This window comes from Notolepis coatsorum (genome assembly GCF_963971535.1).
Source record: "Notolepis coatsorum genome assembly, chromosome: 1".
Classification (NCBI taxonomy): domain Eukaryota; kingdom Metazoa; phylum Chordata; class Actinopteri; order Aulopiformes; family Paralepididae; genus Notolepis; species Notolepis coatsorum.
Genome location: NC_140165.1, coordinates 237,679,054 through 237,699,645, shown reverse-complemented (window position 1 = coordinate 237,699,645; position 20,592 = coordinate 237,679,054). Strand labels below are relative to the sequence as shown.

The following is a 20,592-nucleotide window of genomic DNA, read 5'->3' as shown; positions in this document are numbered from 1 at the left end:
AAATAAGCATCGATATCACACTATCCCTCGGGGAGCCACGGCAAATGCTTTAGGGAGAATATAGGTAGATAAATACACACTAAGTGTTCACACGGTAAATTAAGGGGGTTTGGATAGGATAGTGGGTGTTGTTCACCACTAGGGGTTATGACCAGGCCTAGAATATTCCTCCCATATCCTAACCTAGGTCTGGGGCAGTGGAAGCGTTGAGTTACAAACAATACAAAAAGAAAGGTTATTAATAACCGGGGCCCAAAGCAGAGGGCCGGAAGGACGTCACCTCCTTCCGCTCCCGTAGCCCCTCTCGGCTTCGGGCTAAAAACTGTTCGGTCTGTACTGGGGTGTTTTAGGCCCTCCAAGCACCAGGCGTGCAATAATGTCCTTCCGCCTGTAATGAAAGGCACAGTCAGTAAGAGCACGGTTCCCCCCCGTTCACGGGTTCGTCACAATGCACAATTGATTAGATATCCTACATATGATTTAGAAAAGAGAGAGAAAAAGGTAGTTCACAGAGGATGGAGAATCCACAATACTAGGTTCCAGTCTTCGACAGTATTACTGGCTTTACTGTATGCCGTTCCGATAATCTTCAGCTTTACGCCACTAATAATATTCCTAATTCAAATGCAGCCTGTATAATGTTTACATACGCTACCCCCCCCTGGTGGTCCTGCACTCGCCTGCTGTAGCTGTCGTCTGCACAAAATCACCATCCTCCCAAGATGGCTCTCTCCGCTCCCGTCAGGACCTCCTGGACTCCACTCCGTCTAAACACACAACAGGGACAGCATGGTGCAGTACAGCGACGGTACTTCACATATCATTATTAGCTGATATTTACTTGCCTTTTCCATCAGCCAGGTATGCCTTTAGGTCCTCTTCCAGACCATCCCGGGACACCCCCCATACAGATACCCCTAGACCCCCACCCGCGACATTATATCCAGACAGACAAACAAAATCTGCTTAAAAGGGCAGTTCACCCTTTTACCCAGAGAGTGCTATATATTAATCCAGAGAGTTTTAGTGTGATAATCCACAGACCTTGTCGTGAGCATTAGGTACTCTTATGACAGGTGTACTGTGGCCCACCACTACTGTGTCGTCAGCAAACGTGATGATTGTGTTGTTGTTCCGCTGTGCCACACAGTCATGTGTGTACAGCGAGTAGAGGAGGGGACTCAGAATACAGCCTTGGGGGGCCCCTGTGTTGAGGGTGATGGATGAGGAGGTGCAGTTGCCTGCTCTCACCACTTGGGGTCTTCCCATCAGGAAGTCCAAGACCCACTGGCAGAGGTCATAGTTCAAGCCCAGGTCCCTGAGCTTGGCTACGAGTTTGGGGGGGACTATGGTATTGAATGCTGAGCTGTAGTCGATGAATAGCATTCTCACATAGTTCCCCTGCCTCTTGTCCAGGTGTGACACTAGTGCTGCAGAAAGCCCAGGCCATCCTTCCACTACACTTAGATTATAGGAGTCAGACAGGCTGGTCTGAGACCAGCCCTGCAGAAAGCCCAGGCCATCCTTCTTGATGTTGACCACCCACTACACTCAGAGTTCCGTACTCTTCCCTTCATGAGTACAGATGATTCAAACTAACAGACACAATCACACATTTTTTCAACCGCTATTAGCTTGTTAAATAGAGACTAGAACCCATTGTGATGCACTTGACTCTAGACTAGCACCCATTGCGATGTTGTGTGCAGGTTTATGTCTGTTGTTGGCTGGGATCATAATACGGTTTGAACTTGAACTTTCAATGCCCAATCCCAGGCCGCATGGGAGGGTGTTTTTTGCCATAATTTGGAAACTGAAAGGAGCTTGACCATACTTGTCCATACTCCAAGGACATTCTGGATGAAACTGATTGCACGGACAGACTATTGGGAGGAAATGGCTTTTAAAATAAATAATAATCTGGAAACTGAAAGGAGCTTGGTCATACTTACATAAACATCCTGTGAATTGCCCCATTGATGTTATGATTATATACTGTAGATGTACCTGCAATGCCCCTGTATTGTTTTGTATTGTTGTTGTGTATTTGACAAATAAAGAACTTGAACTTGAACAAGCGGGCGATACTACATAGGTTCGCTGCTCAGAGCCTCCGGTAAGCAGCTCTCTGGCCCTTGTTTACAACATGGACATGTCATAGTGAGCCTATTGTCGTTGATATACCTAATGCTTAAAACGAATTATTAATTAATTGTCCATTGATTGTCCATTGAAATAATCCCCTTTCATATATTCATACCTTACAAATAAATTTGATTTGATTTGATTTGATTTGAGAGAGAGAGAAGGAATGTGTGGCTGCCGCCTGGTGGAGATTTGAGCTCTAATGAACACACCTTTCTAGTTAATTATGAATTTGCATTGGAGATCAGGGAAATAGTATGTTTTTGGTTAACAGCAAGACGTTTTTGTACCCGTTTGATTTAGGTCCATATTGTTTTAATTTTCCAAGTCTGTCTGTGTATTTCCTTGAAGTTACGATTTTGCTGGTTGGAATCCCAATCCTGGCCCCAACACATAGAAGTCACCACATTTTGTGGTGCCATGCTAACATCTGAGGAGCAATTATTTTCCTGGAAAAATACGAATAGCCCTCAATATCCACCACTGATGTGCCCTTGAGCAAGGCACCTAACCCCCAACTGCTCCAGTGGAGTTGCTCAGTGGCCGTCAGACTGAGGTGTACTGGGCAGCTCCCAGGTGTGAATGTGAGTGTGAAGCAGGGCGTTGCTGAAAACCTACCCTGGGTAAATAAAGGTAAAAATTATTCATATATATATATAAAAAAGGTTACACTATTGTCCCTGAATACAATGTCTAAAAAGGAAGAAGAGGAATTCTTCCTCAGATACTGTTTTGGCTTAAAAAGATATTCAAAAACAACAAGGCATTTTAGCGAGATGTGTTCATGTGTTCATGAGGTGTTTAAGACCAATGACCAGTGAGAAGCTGACAAGACCTCCTTTTTTCTTTCATCTCTTTCTTTCATTCTGTATTTTCACATTTTATATATATATATATTTTTACTATTGTGATGGTTTTCTCTCTTCTCTCTTACGATCATTCCAACATTGGTAATATGAGGCAAGACTAATGCATGTTACGTCCTTGAGGGTGGCTACACTGAAACAGATCACACTGTCTGTCCAGCAGAATAAATACATGAACATCTTCCAATGTCATGTTATATGTGCCACAGGCCCACAGCGTTATGGGGGAGGGGAGGTACAGGTATGGGCAGGGTATTAGAAGAAGAGCAATTCAATTAAATCTGAATATAAAAAAGATTTGGGGGAAGAAAACAGTAAACAACAATTAACTCTGAATATAAAAGCATGAGAAAAATAAACAGTATAAACAAGGTGCAGGTGAGGGTCTGTATCCTAACTGGCATGATATACGTCATACATACGTTATAGAGCAAGCAGGTTTTGTTGGTTAAGAGTCAGACACTTATAGTAGGGTCAGACATTCCTAATAGTTCTCAAGTTCTGCAGCCATTGGTTCTCCAGCTGCTGGCAGGTTGTGGAGCCTGCCTGATGGCCGCTGGCATGAAGGACTGGCTGAGGTGGTTGGTGGAGTGTCAGGGTCTGTGTGCTGAACTTGCTCCTCATCTTGGCTAGCTCCTCATAGAGGGGTTGGGAGGGGTTCTCTTGTTATGTGCAACTTGCCTAGTGCGCACTGACTTCCGTTGTCTCAGAATGGATTTGGTAGAGAGAGAGAGAGAGAGAGAGAGAGAGAGAGAGAGAGAGAGAGAGAGAGAGAGAGAGAGAGAGAGAGAGAGAGAGAGAGAGAGAGAGAGAGAGAGAGAGAGAGAGAGAGAGAGAGAGAGAGAGAGAGAGAGGAAGCCTGCAGAGGTGCAGAGAACTGTTGTCACGCACAAGCGCCGCTATTTACCGATAATGATTACAGACAGTAGCCTTATTTGAGAGAATAACAAACTTATAATACCATGTTTTATATTACACAACGGTTTTACAATTTTATTTAAAATGTGTATTATATTATATACATTTTCTATTATTTTCTATTTTATTTCGCTTTTTTTCCACGGACTGATTGATTGATTGAAAACTTTATTAACAGATTGCAGAATGGGTACAATACAGTAAAGCAACTGCTAAGAGGATGAAGACCAGAAAAAGACTTTCGTCTTGTTTACATAAGGGACCTCCATGTTCAATTAATCAAGACCACCTACAATACCCTCCACGGACCACAGTTTGGGAACCACTGTCATAGATAACACCTCAAAAATACCCAGGTTCAGGTGAGGTTTCTAGTGATCTAGGCTATTTTTCCTTCATGGAAATGTATGTAGATTTAATTTAAAGATGAAGATCTTTCATATGGCCATTTCAGACCAATCAAGTGATGATGACGATGATAACGATGATGATGATGATGATGATGATGAGCCCCACCCACACACACACACTCTTTATATTATATGTATATGTTATATGTTCTTAGGCTAGTGGTGATGATGGATCTTTCAAGGAGGCTGAGCAGTTTGGAGAATAGGTTCCTACTGCTCAGTCTGAGCTTTTAATGTCAATAGAGCAGACACTGCTATGTGGTGTCAGCACAGTCTCATATCTGTACTCATGCATAATATGATTTAATTTTTGTATCAAGGCAAGAATGACTTGGAACCCACATGTCAAAAACATAGAGCCATTCTTAAGTCTGTAGGCCTATCCAGTCTGCATGGTGTTGTAGTTATCTAACATCAGGGTGTGGAGTTCACAGGATGTCTGTGTATGGATTTGCAGTCAAACTCCTTTCGGTTGCCAAATGATGTTGTTTATTAGATCTTGAGTTCGAGTTTTCATGTTCACTTTCACTTTATGCCTATAAATGTCCAGAGCAGAGGAGAGCAGATTGAGCAGAGCAGATTGAGCAGAGCAGATTGAGCAGAGCAGACTGAGCAGAGCAGACAAAACGCATCATGGGAGCACGTGAGTAGACTAAAGACTTTATATATATGTATATATATATACACATACACACATTTTAAATTAAACATTTAATAATTATGAACCTGTATAAGAAATAGTATTTTATAGGTTAACAGAGTAATACCTTTATTGCACTGTACATTTTATTAAATATAATAATTAAATTATTTTAATTTTCCCATGTCCGCCTCTCTCTTTCTTTCCTTGAAGTTATTCTTCTATTTCTTGGAGTGGTTGGAGGCCCGATCCTGGCCCCTCTTGCTGTGGGTGTGGCCAGCGTTGCTGCCATTGGAGCTGGGGTGGCGGCGGTAACAGGAGGGGTTGCAGGTAATGACCTTTACTGAAGTCTTTACAGTGAAATGGTATTTGAATTTTTCAGTAAAAGCTGTGCTACGTAGTTTTGGGAGAGAAATTTGAAACTCAGAAAAGTGATACAATTATAATGATATATTTTCATAACAGAATAAACAAACAGACAAATGTAGTCAACAGCAATTTAGTTTTTTTTAAGAATATTCAATTGGCTTACGTTCACAGTAGGCCTACCTCAAAATGATTTTCTATTAATTTAGGATGACATAAGGTAGAATCATTTAATGAATTGCATTTCTTTTTGTCAGGGACAATGCAAAAGAAAATCACTGTAAAAAGTTACAATAACAAGATACAGATGCATTGCATGTAGGATTTCTAGCCATGGCTAATTTGCAACCCCTTAGGCTTTAAAATAGTGACATTCTTTATGTGATCATACAATAATTACATCACATTACAGTCATTTTACATGTGTTGCATATGTGTGTGTTCCCTGATTCATGGCAATATATGTGTATGTGGCGTGCATAATGTTTATAGGTGTGTGTGTGTGTGTGTGTGTGTGTGTACTATAGTCTTATGTAGTAATATGTAAGTATATTTGTCTATGTTGGCCTATTAAACATCTCCTCAAACTTCATAGTGCACCTTTAATAAAAAAATAGAACAGAGAATAAAATGAGTTCCTTAGTCGTCTCTTTTTGTCAGCGTTGAACAGTGTTCCCCCTGTAATGCATGGAGTGTTAACCTCACGTGACAGACTCAGGATCAGACCTGAACACCACAGTAACGTCTCTGTGATCTCCTTCTAGGGGCAGTCAGTGCCGCTACGGCGGTGGCCACTACTGTGGCGTTACTGTGACGAGCAGGAGGAGTTACATCATCGGACTGGCCACAGAGGCACCCGCTACACAGGAGAAGCACAGGAGCAAACCCTGAATCATAGAAGAAGAAAACTAAACAACAGGGAGGGGAGGAGTACGAGGCCGGGTCACCTCTCTGTTTGACCTTGTTGTGATGCTTTTCTATGTCTTAAATAAAAATGATATTTTATCCTATCGTTGTCTTTCTCTCTTACTGAAATAGGAGATACAGTTACTACATCTACACCCTGGTTAACGTGGTGCATTGGTTAACACTGTCGCCTCACAGCACGGTGAGAGGCATTTCATTTTTCAATGCGTGTGTGTGTGTTCCGGTGTGTCGCCCACCTTACATGTGTGTGTTGCTGCATGGCAAAATAAAGACTTATTCTACTATAAGCCACCTTAGGTAGCAGAGGGGGGCTGTATCCAATGTCTTTGAACACATAGGCCACTATGTTACTCCTACACCTCATCATGAGCAATCAGTTACTTCAAAGACTAGTAATCATCAAATGAGATCAAGCGTATGGTGTGTTTGGTTCTGTTTATTTGATTCAAAGTCAGTCCGTCAAGTCACGTGACAGAGTGCGTGGCTCAAGGCTTTGCCTCGACGTTACCTGCCCAATAGTAATCATTAAATGCTGGAAGACCCAGACCTCCCTCCCGAGTGGACATAAATAAATGTTTGTTTGATAATCTATGTTTTTTATAACCCCCTAAAATTCTATAAATGATAAGGCGGCTGGGTGGCGCAGTGGACTAAGCGCTCGTCACCAACGCAAGAGACACTGGTATCGAATCCGGCTGTCATCGTTGCCTCCGGCTTGGCCGGCCGTCATACTGGCTCGATTGGTAGAGTCAGCGGGAGCGAAGCCGGTGGGTGGGTCCAGGTCGTTGTAAACAGTGACTCCTACATTTCGGTCGGGGCGACTGCACAGCGAGGGAAGGATCTGGAGGGAGGTAGACAGTGTGACCTTCCACACGTTACACTCTCCCAGTGAGAGTCAGCACTGCCAGGTGAAAAGAAGTGGTGGGCTGGGTACACATGTGTCGGAGGAAGCATGTGATAGTCTCCGCCCTCCCATGCCGACTGTAGGGGGTAGAGTGCGCAACGACCAGGAAGGGGATTGGGAATTGGCATAACGACTAACATTGGGAGGGGAGAAAAATAAAAAAAGAAAAGAAAAGATAATAAAAAAATATTATTCTATAAATGATTATCTCTAACTTCAAAATCATTATCAGCCAATTTTAAAGAAATTTGGTAGAGATGAGATACCATCCTAATGGATAGGGGCAAATTCTTCCAGTATTCTATGCTGTGTTTTAATTCACCAATGTCTTCTATCAAGTTTAATTTGAGCAAAAATTTTGCTTTTCTTTTTCATTTTAAGTCCTAAATGTGATATAAATGGTAAATGGTGCATTTATATATCGCTTTTATCCAAAGCGCTTTACAATTTTTGTTCCTCACATTCACCTATTCACTCACACATTCAGACACCGATGGCAGAGGCAACCATGCAAGGTGCCAACCTGCTCATCGGGAGTAATTAGGGGGTAAGTGTCTCAAGGACACTTCGACACGCTGCCCGGGAGTAGCGGGAACCAAACCAGGAACCTTCTGATTACCAGACAACTGTTAACCTTAACCCTCCTGATCCACAGTCACCCCATCCTGAACATCCATAGCGGGACAATCTTGTAATATTGTATTATCTACAAAATACATAATTTCATTTGACCAAATGTATTGTGCAACCAGACATTTTAATTAATGCTTTATTGTAAATAAGTAAATCATCCAGCTGGAATACCCTTGATATGAGGATGACCTCTTATCCAAATTGCCAAAGGTTGTGCAAATAACAAACACCCCAATATAGACTAAATTACTCTGATGAGGTATTATTTGTTATGACAGACGATTTAGTAGAGTGATAAATCATTTCAATCCCGTCCACAAAACTCTTCCCAAATCCAAACCTCCTCAAAGTTTAAAATAAATAACGCTGTTGTTACAGCCACAGCCAGGGCTTTTCTCTCCCCTGTCTGTCAGCAGGTCCCCATGCCCATAGCTGGTCTACTTCCTGTTCCCGTTTCACCATCCTCGTTCTCACCTGTGCCTGTCTATCACCCAATCACCGAACCAGGATAAGAGGCCTGCACCCCTGCCACTCCTCGTCTGAGTGTTGTTTACGCCTCCCGTGGTATAAGGACTCTTCTCTAGTCTAGACTATAGTACTCCTAGTTGATGTTTGTGTGCTCAGTGACCTTGTTACATACTTACCCTTGTTCTCCGATGTGCAGGACCTCACCCCTCCAGCCAACACGTCAACCACGGATCCCACCAGCCTGCATCCCCCTGGACCTCACCCACCCACGGCATCGGCCTGTCTCTCCTACACTCCTTGTTCCCCGTCTCCAGCCCCTCTCCCGACCCCCTTTCCCCCCCTCCTGCTTCAATTAAACATTCTAAACTGCTCCATTCTCCTTTGCCTGTGTTCTGCTCTTGGGTTCTAGAAACACTCACCCATAACAGGCGTCCAATGTCATAACAGCTGCTTAATAATGAAAGACCCTCACCACCCCAACAACAGCCTGTTCATGCTGCTGCGGTCGGGCAGACGCCTGCGAACACCAGCTACTAGGACAGAGAGACTTCGGCTCAGCTTCTTCCCCCAGGCCATCAGAGCCTTGAACACTGAACTCTCCACACACAAGCACACATGAGCACACACATGACACACACACTGTACACGCTCACACACTAGCAGCCACTTTAACATGAGCAAACACACACTCATGCTGCACACGCTCACACTTATGGTCACTTTACAAAAGGAAAGGTCACTTTAAGAATAGTATAGTATAACTTGAGATTGTATAATATAGCATTGTATAGCAGTGTACATAAAGACCCAGTGCATCATCCGTAGCTAACAGTGTATTGCACTACCACAGGACCTAGCATGTCCTACCATGCTCTGTAAATAACTCATGTACATATACCGATATGCCCTACTTTGTTTACTTGTTTTATTGCACAATGTCATTTTATTGGATTCTATTATATATTACTATTGTGTTATGCACATCGTTGCGGGCAAGACCCCCCGCATTTCATTGTATACTTGTATGCCATGACAAATAAAACTTTTGACTTGACTTGACTGCTTGAGTGTTTTCACCCCAGTCAGAATACAATATATAAAAAATGTGACACATGTTGAAAAAGGAAAGCCTGCCAGGGATCAAGCCAGCTTGATCTTGGTGGATAATTGTTGCTATGTTTATTTAACCTTTGTTAAACCTCTTGAATATAATACATTTAATATAGCTGTGTTAAAATGTTTAAGAATGTTCTGTCCTAAAGTATCGAATATAATAATTTTTTTCTTTTACAGTGGAATAGAATACAATATGAATGAATGAATTGAATGAATTATTTTATTTCGAATGTTTTCAAATACAAATAAATATTTTTTTTCGAAATTTTTTACAAATAAACAAACGAAAAGAATACAATATGTTCAAGGTCTCCTGAAGACAGGGCTTTATGATATTGAAAATAATAAATATTGTTATTGTCACCTGACCCCCACGGGAAGCATCCAGGTCTAAGGCTAAGGTGTGCACATGCACGGATACTCTTCCCACAGGGGCCAGCCGACCTACCACCATGAATTTCCCCAGGACCACAAACAGACACGGGAGAATGCGCCGAGAAACAGTAAGAAAGCTTTTATTGCATAAAAATAGATAGTTTAATACAAGGTTAGATGTTAATATAAATAACTGGTCGGTTAGCCCATTTAAAAGACCCACGCCTCTTAAGCCTAGGGTAGTCTAAAAAGAGGAAGTGCTCCATGCCCCGTAAACCCACCCCCAGACGGTTACTCCCACCCACGTCACCTATCCCCACCCCTGAGACACTACACACGTGAAGGCAAAAAGAGTCTACCCTGCACACGGGTCTATGACTTATCAAACGTCAACTTAGAATCACACTATACCACACGGTTCACTGCAAAACATCCTGAAATAAGCATCGATATCACACTATCCCTCTGGGAGCCACGGCAAATGCTTTAGGGAGAATATAGGTAGATAAATACACACTAAGTGTTCACACGGTAAATTAAGGGGGTTTGGATAGGATAGTGGGTGTTGTTCACCACTAGGGGTTATGACCAGGCCTAGAATATTCCTCCCATATCCTAACCTAGGTCTGGGGCAGTGGAAGCGCTGAGTTACAAACAATACAAAAAGAAAGGTTATTAATAACCGGGGCCCGAAGCAGAGGGCCGGAAGGACGTCACCTCCTTCCGCTCCCGTAGCCCCTCTCGGCTTCGGGCTAAAAACTGTTCGGTCTGTACTGGGGTGTTTTAGGCCCTCCAAGCACCAGGCGTGCAATAATGTCCTTCCGCCTGTAATGAAAGGCACAGTCAGTAAGAGCACGGTTCCCCCCCCGTTCACGGGTTCGTCACAATGCACAATTGATTAGATATCCTCCATATGATTTAGAAAAGAGAGAGAAAAAGGTAGTTCACAGAGGATGGAGAATCCACAATACTAGGTTCCAGTCTTCGACAGTATTACTGGCTTTACTGTATGCCGTTCCGATAATCTTCAGCTTTACGCCACTAATAATATTCCTAATTCAAATGCAGTCACTGTTCGTCTATGTCTTCATTTACCACTCGGGAAAATAGTTTGTTTGTTTAGGCACGTATTCCACTGTCTTGTGTTTCTTTACTCACGGCGCCCGGTGTGGCGATAATGTCCCTCCGGTCTGAAGCTCCACTCGTTTCCACTCTGGAGGAAACACCGTAGTCGCCGCTATGAACTGGTTCCACTGGAGGAAAGGTAAAACACAAAAAGAGCCGTGTATCCTCGCAGCCCTGCGTCCTCTGCTAGCGTCCTCTCGACTCCCGTTTTCGTTCTGCCATTGTTCGTCATTGATTCTTGTGGTAAATTCCCAAACATAGACTCATGATTAACTAATGTGTGGAAATACTTGGCTCTCAAAACAATAATTCATAGATTGTGTGTGTGTTTACATAGACTGATTGCCATTGTCACCCCAGGAGGGCATTTGCACATAGTGGCAGCTGGGGTAAGACTTACTTCCCTTTAGGGGGTGGGTCAGAACAAAGGGCAGGAAATTCTAGAGAAACATGTCTCCTTTTAGGAGACATCAAAGAGCCAACTGGTCTGCCAAAGACAAAAGGTCACGTAGACATGTTATCTCGCTGGAGTTTCCTGTCACACACACACACACACATACACACACACATTCACACACACATTCACACACACACACACACTCACACACACACATTTTCAAATACACACACACACATAGACACACACACATAGTCACACACACAGACACACACTCACACACTCACACAGTCACACACACACACACACACACTCACACACACACACATTTTCAAATACACATCCACACATCCACACACAGAGAAGATCACTATTGAAATCCTGGTATATTGTACTTATAATCTTGAATTAAGTCATTGAAGTAAGTTAAAATATAATTAGGTTTGGTCATACTTAAATGTCTACAATTAGTTAATGTGTCTGTGCTGTTTTCATTTATGTTCAATATGATAAATTGATTGTTATGGTATTGATTTGTATTCTATTAAGCTAAATGATTAGATTTGTTAGATATTTTCTGAAAGTCAGTAGACTTAGTGATAAAGAAATATATCTGTGTTTATGTGGGCAATTGTAATTCAAATATAAATATTAGTAAATGAGAATGATGCAATGTTTAAATGAGAATGATGCAATGTTTAAATGAAAATAATGCAATGTTTAAGGTAGATGGATTGGGACAGCCTCTGTTAGTATTATGTGAAGGGGGTTGGGCTATTAAGCCAAACCCCTATTTTTCAAATACAAGCTTAGCAGGCTTGTGATTGGGGCAATAATGTGATGATGTCATCAACTCCGAGACACTGGGCCTTGGGCTATAAGAATGGGTGTGTGATGGGGGGAGAGGAACTCTGAACCAACCAAACCAACAGGACAGACCTCTCCTACCATCTCACCCATCCACAGGCCATCTTCAGCAGGCAACGAGAACAAAGGACTTTTTGGAGGGAAAACCAACTCTTGGTTATCAGACAACAAGAGACCATCAACAACTTATCAACTATCATTCTTTATACTGTAAAATTAGTCTGGTTGTTATCATTCACGGCATAGTGTTTGTGATCACAACCATAGCAGTTTCGTATTGTAATTTGTATACACTCTTAAACTTTGATTAAACAACTGTTAAACTACCTTCCTCCTAATTCCTTCTGCCTGCTCACTCAGTTTGAACAGAAGTGATTCCCAGAGCTTTAAGGTATTGAATCACAACGCAGAGTACCACCAGCAAACAGGTTCTGATCAGAGCAGAACCGAGACAGCTTGGGAATCCACTTCATTCTCCTTTCAGTAGCGCCAGCACTTCCGGGCACCGCCCCCGTCACGCCAGCCAGCCAATCACCTCGCGCTCCCTCCAACGACGCTCCTCAGCTGCGTAAGAAGAAGAGGGCACACATGTGTAGCCTGTATAATGTTTACATACGCTACCCCCCCCTGGTGGTCCTGCACTCGCCTGCTGTAGCTGTCATCTGCACAAAATCACCATCCTCCCAAGATGGCTCTCTCCGCTCCCGTCAGGACCTCCTGGACTCCACTCCGTCTAAACACACAACAGGGACAGCATGGTGCAGTACAGCGACGGTACTTCACATATCATTATTAGCTGATATTTACTTGCCTTTTCCATCAGCCAGGTATGCCTTTAGGTCCTCTTCCAGACCATCCCGGGACACGTCCTCCTCTTTGGCTTCCGCAGGTATAGACACCCCCCATACAGATACCCCTAGACCCCCACCCGCGACATTTCCCCCCCCCTATTTCGATGGCTGTCCCGGCCATCACAGCTGGACCAAGCGGATGGGGGGTTTGCCCAAGTTGCTGCGCCGGGATCGTCGAGGCGGCCTGGCCTCTAGGGGGACCACTGCAGGCCCAGCTTCGGCCCTTCCATTCCCTCGGCTGCTCCCTCCTTCCTCAGGACTGACAGGTACCTCCACCTCTCCAGGACCTCCTTCCTCAGGACCGACAGGTCCCCCACTTGACTCCAGGCGCCGGGATCGTCGAGGTGGTATCACCTCCAGGGGGACTACTGCAGCCTCGGCTGCCTCCAGTTGCACAGGTAACGGGGGTTCCTCCGCAGGTCTCGGTACAGCGGGGCCAAAGTGAACGAGCCTGGTCCCACCGCTGCCTCTTGGTCACATTCACCTGTACCCGCTCGTAGGCCTCCGTCAGTGTCTGGTGATGGCCCTGAACCCATCCCTCCAGGGTGGCTCTCCGTTGCGGGGGTGAGACATCATGTATCAAGTCCACTGGCAACCTGGCATGGCGCCCAAACACTACAAAATGAGGAGTCATACCGGTACTTGCGTGTATGGCATTATTGTAGGCTTGGACAAGGTATGGAAGCTGATGGTGCCAGTTTGGTTGGATGTCGGGGTCGAGGGAGCCCAGTAGAGAGAGCAGCGTTTGGTTAAAGCGCTCACAGGCCCCATTGCCCTGAGGGTGGTACGGAGTCGTGCGGCTCTTCACGCACCCATACATGTCACACAACTGCTGCATCAGCCGGGACTCAAACGCAGCCCCCTGATCCGTCAAAAACCGTTCCGGACACCCAAAGGGTTGGATCAGCGTTGTCCATAGCGCCTTGACTGTGCTGGACGCCGTCTGATCTTTGGTGGGAACGGCAAAGGCGTAGCGAGAGAACAGGTCAGTCATCACCAGGATGTAGGGATAGACATCGGCCGGCCGGCCCAAGGATAAATAGTCCAAACCCACCACCTCAAACGGGTAGCTACTCCGGATAGAGCTCAGAGGCGCCCGTTGTTCTGGTCCGGCCTTGCTGACTGCACACGTGGGGCACTCCTTGGTCCAGAGCTGCACCGTCTTGCTCATGCCTGTCCAGAAGAACCGTCGCCGCAGCAAGGAGAGTACCTTCTCGGCACTAGAATGGCCAGCGGCCTGATGATAGTCGTTCCAGAGACCCTTGGCCCGACTGAGAGGTACAACCAGCTGGTCAGTGGTCAGATGGGTATCAGGCTCCACCCCTCTCCTCACAATCAGCCCTCTGTGGAGGTTCAGGCACTCCCACTCGGCCAGCAGACCTCGTAGGCCCGGACACAAGGGATGGCGGCGGTCTGGAGGTGGCGGTGCCCCCTGGGTCAGCCACTGATGGACTTGTCGCAGGTCCGGGTCCCCCTGCTGGCTCTGTTTCCAGTCCCGTGCCTCCGTGGCTGCCGCCTCCGTGTCCGCAGCTTCCTCCGCCTCCTTCTCCAGCGGGTCCCGTCCTTCCACTGCCTGGACCGCCGTGTTCCCCGTCTCTGGCAACCGAGACAATAGATCGGCATTCTGATTGACAGCCCCTGGCCGGTACTTGATTACGTAGGAGTAGTTCGCGAGCTGGGCCGCCCAGCGCTGCTCGTGTGCCCCCAGCCGGGCCGTTTCCAGATGCACCAGCGGATTGTTGTCCGTGAAGATAGTAAACTGGGCCCCCCAGAGGTAATCTTTGAATTTTTCGGTCACTGCCCACTTCAACGCCAGCAGTTCCAATTTGAAGGAGCTGTAATTTTGGTCGTTGCGCTCGGTCTGGGACAGGCCACGGCTGGCGTAGGCGATGATCCGCTCCTGGCCCCCCTGCACCTGGGACAGGACTGCTCCCAGCCCCTCCAAGCTGGCATCCGTATAGAGCCTGAACGGCTGGCCGCAATCAGCGAAGGCCAAGATGGGGGCCTCCAACAGGTTTCTCTTCAGCTCCTCAAATGCATGCTGACAGGGCAGCGCCCAGGTCACTGGTGCAGATGGTCGTCCAGCAGTGCCTTGGAGCAGTCGGTTAAGAGGGGCGGCGATCCGGGCAAAGCCAGGGACGAACCGCCTGTAGTACCCCACGAATCCCAGGAATGACTTCACCTGTTTGGCCGTGGTGGGCACAGGCCAGCTGCGGACGGCCTGGGTCTTCTCGGGGTCAGTTGCCACCCCCTGGCCGCTGACGATATGTCCGAGGTACCTCACCTCCCGGTGGAACAACCTGCACTTCCCTGGCTGGAGTTTGAGACCATGCTCCTGCAGGCGATGGAACACCATCTCGAGATGATCCAGGTGGCTCTAAAAGTCGGGGGAATAGACGATCACGTCATCCAGGTATATGAGGAGATGATCATTCACCTGACCACCCAGGCAACGCTGCATCAATCGTTGAAAGGTGGCGGGGGCATTGCACAGACCAAAGGGCATCCGCTCGAACTGGTACAACCCCAGTGGTGTGGCGAAGGCTGTCTTCTCCTGGTCCTCCGGTGCCACTTCCACTTGCCAATACCCACTGGCCAGATCCAGGGTGCTGTACCAGGTCGCCTGGGTCAGATTGGTCAACGATTCCTCTATCCGGGGCAGCGGGTATGCATCCTTGTGGGTCACAGCGTTCAGCTTCCGGTAGTCTACGCAGAAGCGCCAGGATCCATCCTTCTTGCGGACCAACACCACTGGGGCCGCCCATGGACTGGAGCTCTCGCATACCACCTTGCTGTCGACCATCCCCTGCAGCAGCGTCCTCAGCTCTGCGTATAGCTTGGGTGGAATCGGACGGTACCTCTCCCGAATCGGTGGTGCGGTTCCAGTGGGGATATTATGTTGAATCACCTTGGTACGTCCGAAGTCCTCCTCATGTGCAGCGAATACATGGGTCCATCGGTGCAGCAGGGCCGCGAGCTTAGCCTCTTGGTCTCCGGTCAGTCCCTCTCCTCTCAGATCTAGGGCCGGATGGTCGGCAAGGGGGGATTCAGCCACTCGACGCACGTCCACTTCTACCACCCCAGGGCCGGTGTCCCTCAGAATCAGCTGGTTGGTCCCATGGATATCCTGCAGGGGGCCCAAGGACACTGTGGCCAGGGAGCACCGCTGGGGGATCAGCACAGAGGAGAGGTGGGGGTTACAAATACGCAATGGCACCTTACCCCCCCGTACCCAGCTGATGGATCGAGCCACTCGCCAGCCACGCTCTCCTACCACCAGGTCAGTGTAGTCTTCCACTAACACCGGGCAGTCCAGGCGACTCATCCGTGGACTAACCTCTGCCCATACCACGATCTCCGACTCGGGAGGCACCAGGACAGGGGCCTGCCGCCGCAGTCTAGCTGTGCCGCTGGCCACATCAGCTGGGGGGGTGCTCTGTACCTGCTGACAGAGGTTAAACGCCTTTTCCCACACCCTCCGGGCCGTTGGAGGAACAGTGGAGGTGAAAGCTTCCCGCCCCGGGTGTCCCCCCTGAAATATGCCCTCCCAACACTCTGAGATAACGTTCATGCCCAACAACCCATATTCCGTACTAATACAAACATCGTTTACAATCACCACTCCCCGACCCAGTACCTCAATACCGCCGATGGTAAAGTCCAGAACCACGTAGCCCACAAATGGAATTTGTAGCCCATTAGCCGCTCGCAGGGTCAGCCAGGGTAGTCCTCCAGGCCCTTGGAACCCTTCGCCCCCGAAATGGCGCTGAAAGAATGATTTGCCAAACATAGTCACCTGTGAACCCGTGTCCAGCACACAGGGTATCTTCTTACCCCTAATCAGGACCTCTACCTCGGGACAGCGACCCACCATGGTTGGTCTCTGTAGGGCCTCTGTCGTACCTTCTGAACCGGTCACTTGCCCTGTAGTGACCGGGACTGTTGAAAATCCGGGGGAAGTGTGGTTCTACGCGCGCAGTACCTCTCAACTGCCTCCCCGCAGTTCTTGCAGATAGGCCGACCCTGTTCATCCCACTGGTAGTTTCGCGGCTCCCGGTTGTCAGGGCGTCGGCGCGGCCGTGCAGAGGGTCTAGCTGAAGGGCCTGGCTGTTCCCACCTCTGGGCTGACTCGGGTCCAGGTCCAGAACCCCACATCTGGCTCCGTATTTCCTCGGCAAGGGTGCTCCCCAGCAGTGTCACCTGGTCACGTAGTTCCCTCTGTAGCTCCACCCGTAGCGAGTCTTTCAGCTGTTGTAGGCCGCTCTGGGATACTGCTTCGACGCCGGGAGGTGGGATAGCTGGGGCAGCTCGGGGTCTGGCAAGCCGCCGCCACCTCAGTGGATGCTCGTTCCTCCCGCTCAATGGAGCTCGCTTCCCGCCGAACCTCCTCAAAAGTTGCCTCTGGGTTCCGTCTCAGGTGGCGCAGGAGTTCGCGCTTGATAGGGCCTTCCCGGAGGCCTTTAGTGAACTGCGCCCTCAGCCTCTTATTTTCCTCCCCTGCCCCATCTGGGTCACTAACCCTCCATAGGTACAGGCACTCTCTAAGGCGCAGGGTGAACTCCTCTATCCCTTCCTTCTCCGCCTGCTTACAACAAAAAAAACCTTCTTGAAGGGTATCAGAAGACCTATGGTCTCCGTACTTTAGGGTTAACGCCCTGATTACTTCCTTAGGGGAAGCTTTAATAGTGGCTGAGAGGAGCATGGCTTCTCTATGTGCAGGGCCATCAAGGGAGCTAAACAGGAAATCTATTCCCTGTGGGGAGGGCAATGTCTGTGCTCGCAAAAAGGCCTCGACCTGGGTTAGCCATTGACTATATTTAGTGGTCCCGGTTCTCCACTAAACTTAGGGACCCAATGCGACCCCAAGTACCAGGGCATCATGACTGCTCGCATCCCCGCTTCTCTAACATTCTCATCGACCATGTCTGCTGTGGACTATGGGGAAATCCTACCGACTACGCCAAAATATGTCACCTGACCCCCACGGGAAGCATCCAGGTCTAAGGCTAAGGTGTGCACATGCACGGATACTCTTCCCACAGGGGCCAGCCGACCTACCACCATGAATTTCCCCAGGACCACAAACAGACACGGGAGAATGCGCCGAGAAACAGTAAGAAAGCTTTTATTGCATAAAAATAGATAGTTTAATACAAGGTTAGATGTTAATATAAATAACTGGTCGGTTAGCCTATTTAAAAGACCCACGCCTCTTAAGCCTAGGGTAGTCTAAAAAGAGGAAGTGCTCCATGCCCCGTAAACCCACCCCCAGACGGTTACTCCCACCCACGTCACCTATCCCCACCCCTGAGACACTACACACGTGAAGGCAAAAAGAGTCTACCCTGCACACGGGTCTATGACTTATCAAACGTCAACTTAGAATCACACTATACCACACGGTTCACTGCAAAACGTCCTGAAATAAGCATCGATATCACACTATCCCTCGGGGAGCCACGGCAAATGCTTTAGGGAGAATATAGGTAGATAAATACACACTAAGTGTTCACACGGTAAATTAAGGGGGTTTGGATAGGATAGTGGGTGTTGTTCACCACTAGGGGTTATGACCAGGCCTAGAATATTCCTCCCATATCCTAACCTAGGTCTGGGGCAGTGGAAGCGTTGAGTTACAAACAATACAAAAAGAAAGGTTATTAATAACCGGGGCCCGAAGCAGAGGGCCGGAAGGACGTCACCTCCTTCCGCTCCCGTAGCCCCTCTCGGCTTCGGGCTAAAAACTGTTCGGTCTGTACTGGGGTGTTTTAGGCCCTCCAAGCACCAGGCGTGCAATAATGTCCTTCCGCCTGTAATGAAAGGCACAGTCAGTAAGAGCACGGTTCCCCCCCGTTCACGGGTTCGTCACAATGCACAATTGATTAGATATCCTACATATGATTTAGAAAAGAGAGAGAAAAAGGTAGTTCACAGAGGATGGAGAATCCACAATACTAGGTTCCAGTCTTCGACAGTATTACTGGCTTTACTGTATGCCGTTCCGATAATCTTCAGCTTTACGCCACTAATAATATTCCTAATTCAAATGCAGTCACTGTTCGTCTATGTCTTCATTTACCACTCGGGAAAATAGTTAGTTTGTTTAGGCACGTATTCCACTGTCTTGTGTTTCTTTACTCACGGCGCCCGGTGTGGCGATAATGTCCCTCCGGTCTGAAGCTCCACTCGTTTCCACTCTGGAGGAAACACCGCAGTCGCCGCTATGAACTGGTTCCACTGGAGGAAAGGTAAAACACAAAAAGAGCCGTGTATCCTCGCAGCCCTGCGTCCTCTGCTAGCGTCCTCTCGACTCCCGTTTTCGTTCTGCCATTGTTCGTCATTGATTCTCCTTTCAGTAGCGCCAGCACTTCCGGGCACCGCCCCCGTCACGCCAGCCAGCCAATCACCTCGCGCTCCCTCCAACGACGCTCCTCAGCTGCGTAAGAAGAAGAGGGCACACATGTGTAGCCTGTATAATGTTTACATACGCTACCCCCCCCTGGTGGTCCTGCAATCGCCTGCTGTAGCTGTCGTCTGCACAAAATCACCATCCTCCCAAGATGGCTCTCTCCGCTCCCGTCAGGACCTCCTGGACTCCACTCCGTCTAAACACACAACAGGGACAGCATGGTGCAGTACAGCGACGGTACTTCACATATCATTATTAGCTGATATTTACTTGCCTTTTCCATCAGCCAGGTATGCCTTTAGGTCCTCTTCCAGACCATCCCGGGACACGTCCTCCTCTTTGGCTTCCGCAGGTATAGACACCCCCCATACAGATACCCCTAGACCCCCACCCGCGACATTATATCCAGACAGACAAACAAAATCTGCTTAAAAGGGCAGTTCACCCTTTTACCCAGAGAGTGCTATATATTAATCCAGAGAGTTTTAGTGTGATAATCCACAGACCTTGTCGTGAGCATTAGGTACTCTTATGACAGGTGTACTGTGGCCCACCACTACTGTGTCGTCAGCGAACGTGATGATTGTGTTGTTGTTCCGCTGTGCCACACAGTCATGTGTGTACAGCGAGTAGAGGAGGGGACTCAGAATACAGCCTTGGGGGGCCCCTGTGTTGAGGGTGATGGATGAGGAGGTGCAGTTGCCTGCTCTCACCACTTGGGGTCTTCCCATCAGGAAGTCCAAGACCCACTGGCAGAGGTCATAGTTCAAGCCCAGGTCCCTGAGCTTGGCTACGAGTTTGGGGGGGACTATGGTATTGAATGCTGAGCTGTAGTCGATGAATAGCATTCTCACATAGTTCCCCTGCCTCTTGTCCAGGTGTGACACTAGTGCTGCAGAAAGCCCAGGCCATCCTTCCACTACACTTAGATTATAGGAGTCAGACAGGCTGGTCTGAGACCAGCCCTGCAGAAAGCCCAGGCCATCCTTCTTGATGTTGACCACCCACTACACTCAGAGTTCCGTACTCTTCCCTTCATGAGTACAGATGATTCAAACTAACAGACACAATCACAAATTTTTTCAACCGCTATTAGCTTGTTAAATAGAGACTAGAACCCATTGTGATGCACTTGACTCTAGACTAGCACCCATTGCGATGTTGTGTGCAGGTTT

At 47.6% G+C, this 20,592-nt stretch overlaps 1 long non-coding RNA gene across 1 annotated transcript; it reads left to right on the top strand.

The window, feature by feature from the left end:
• The first annotated feature begins 4,848 nt into the window (after positions 1 to 4,848).
• Positions 4,849 to 6,355, top strand: LOC311235141. The gene is made up of 3 exons (XR_014620134.1): positions 4,849 to 4,982; positions 5,193 to 5,309; positions 6,110 to 6,355. It is a non-coding gene; the product is annotated as an uncharacterized lncRNA (long non-coding RNA).
• Positions 6,356 to 20,592: the final 14,237 nt, after the last annotated feature.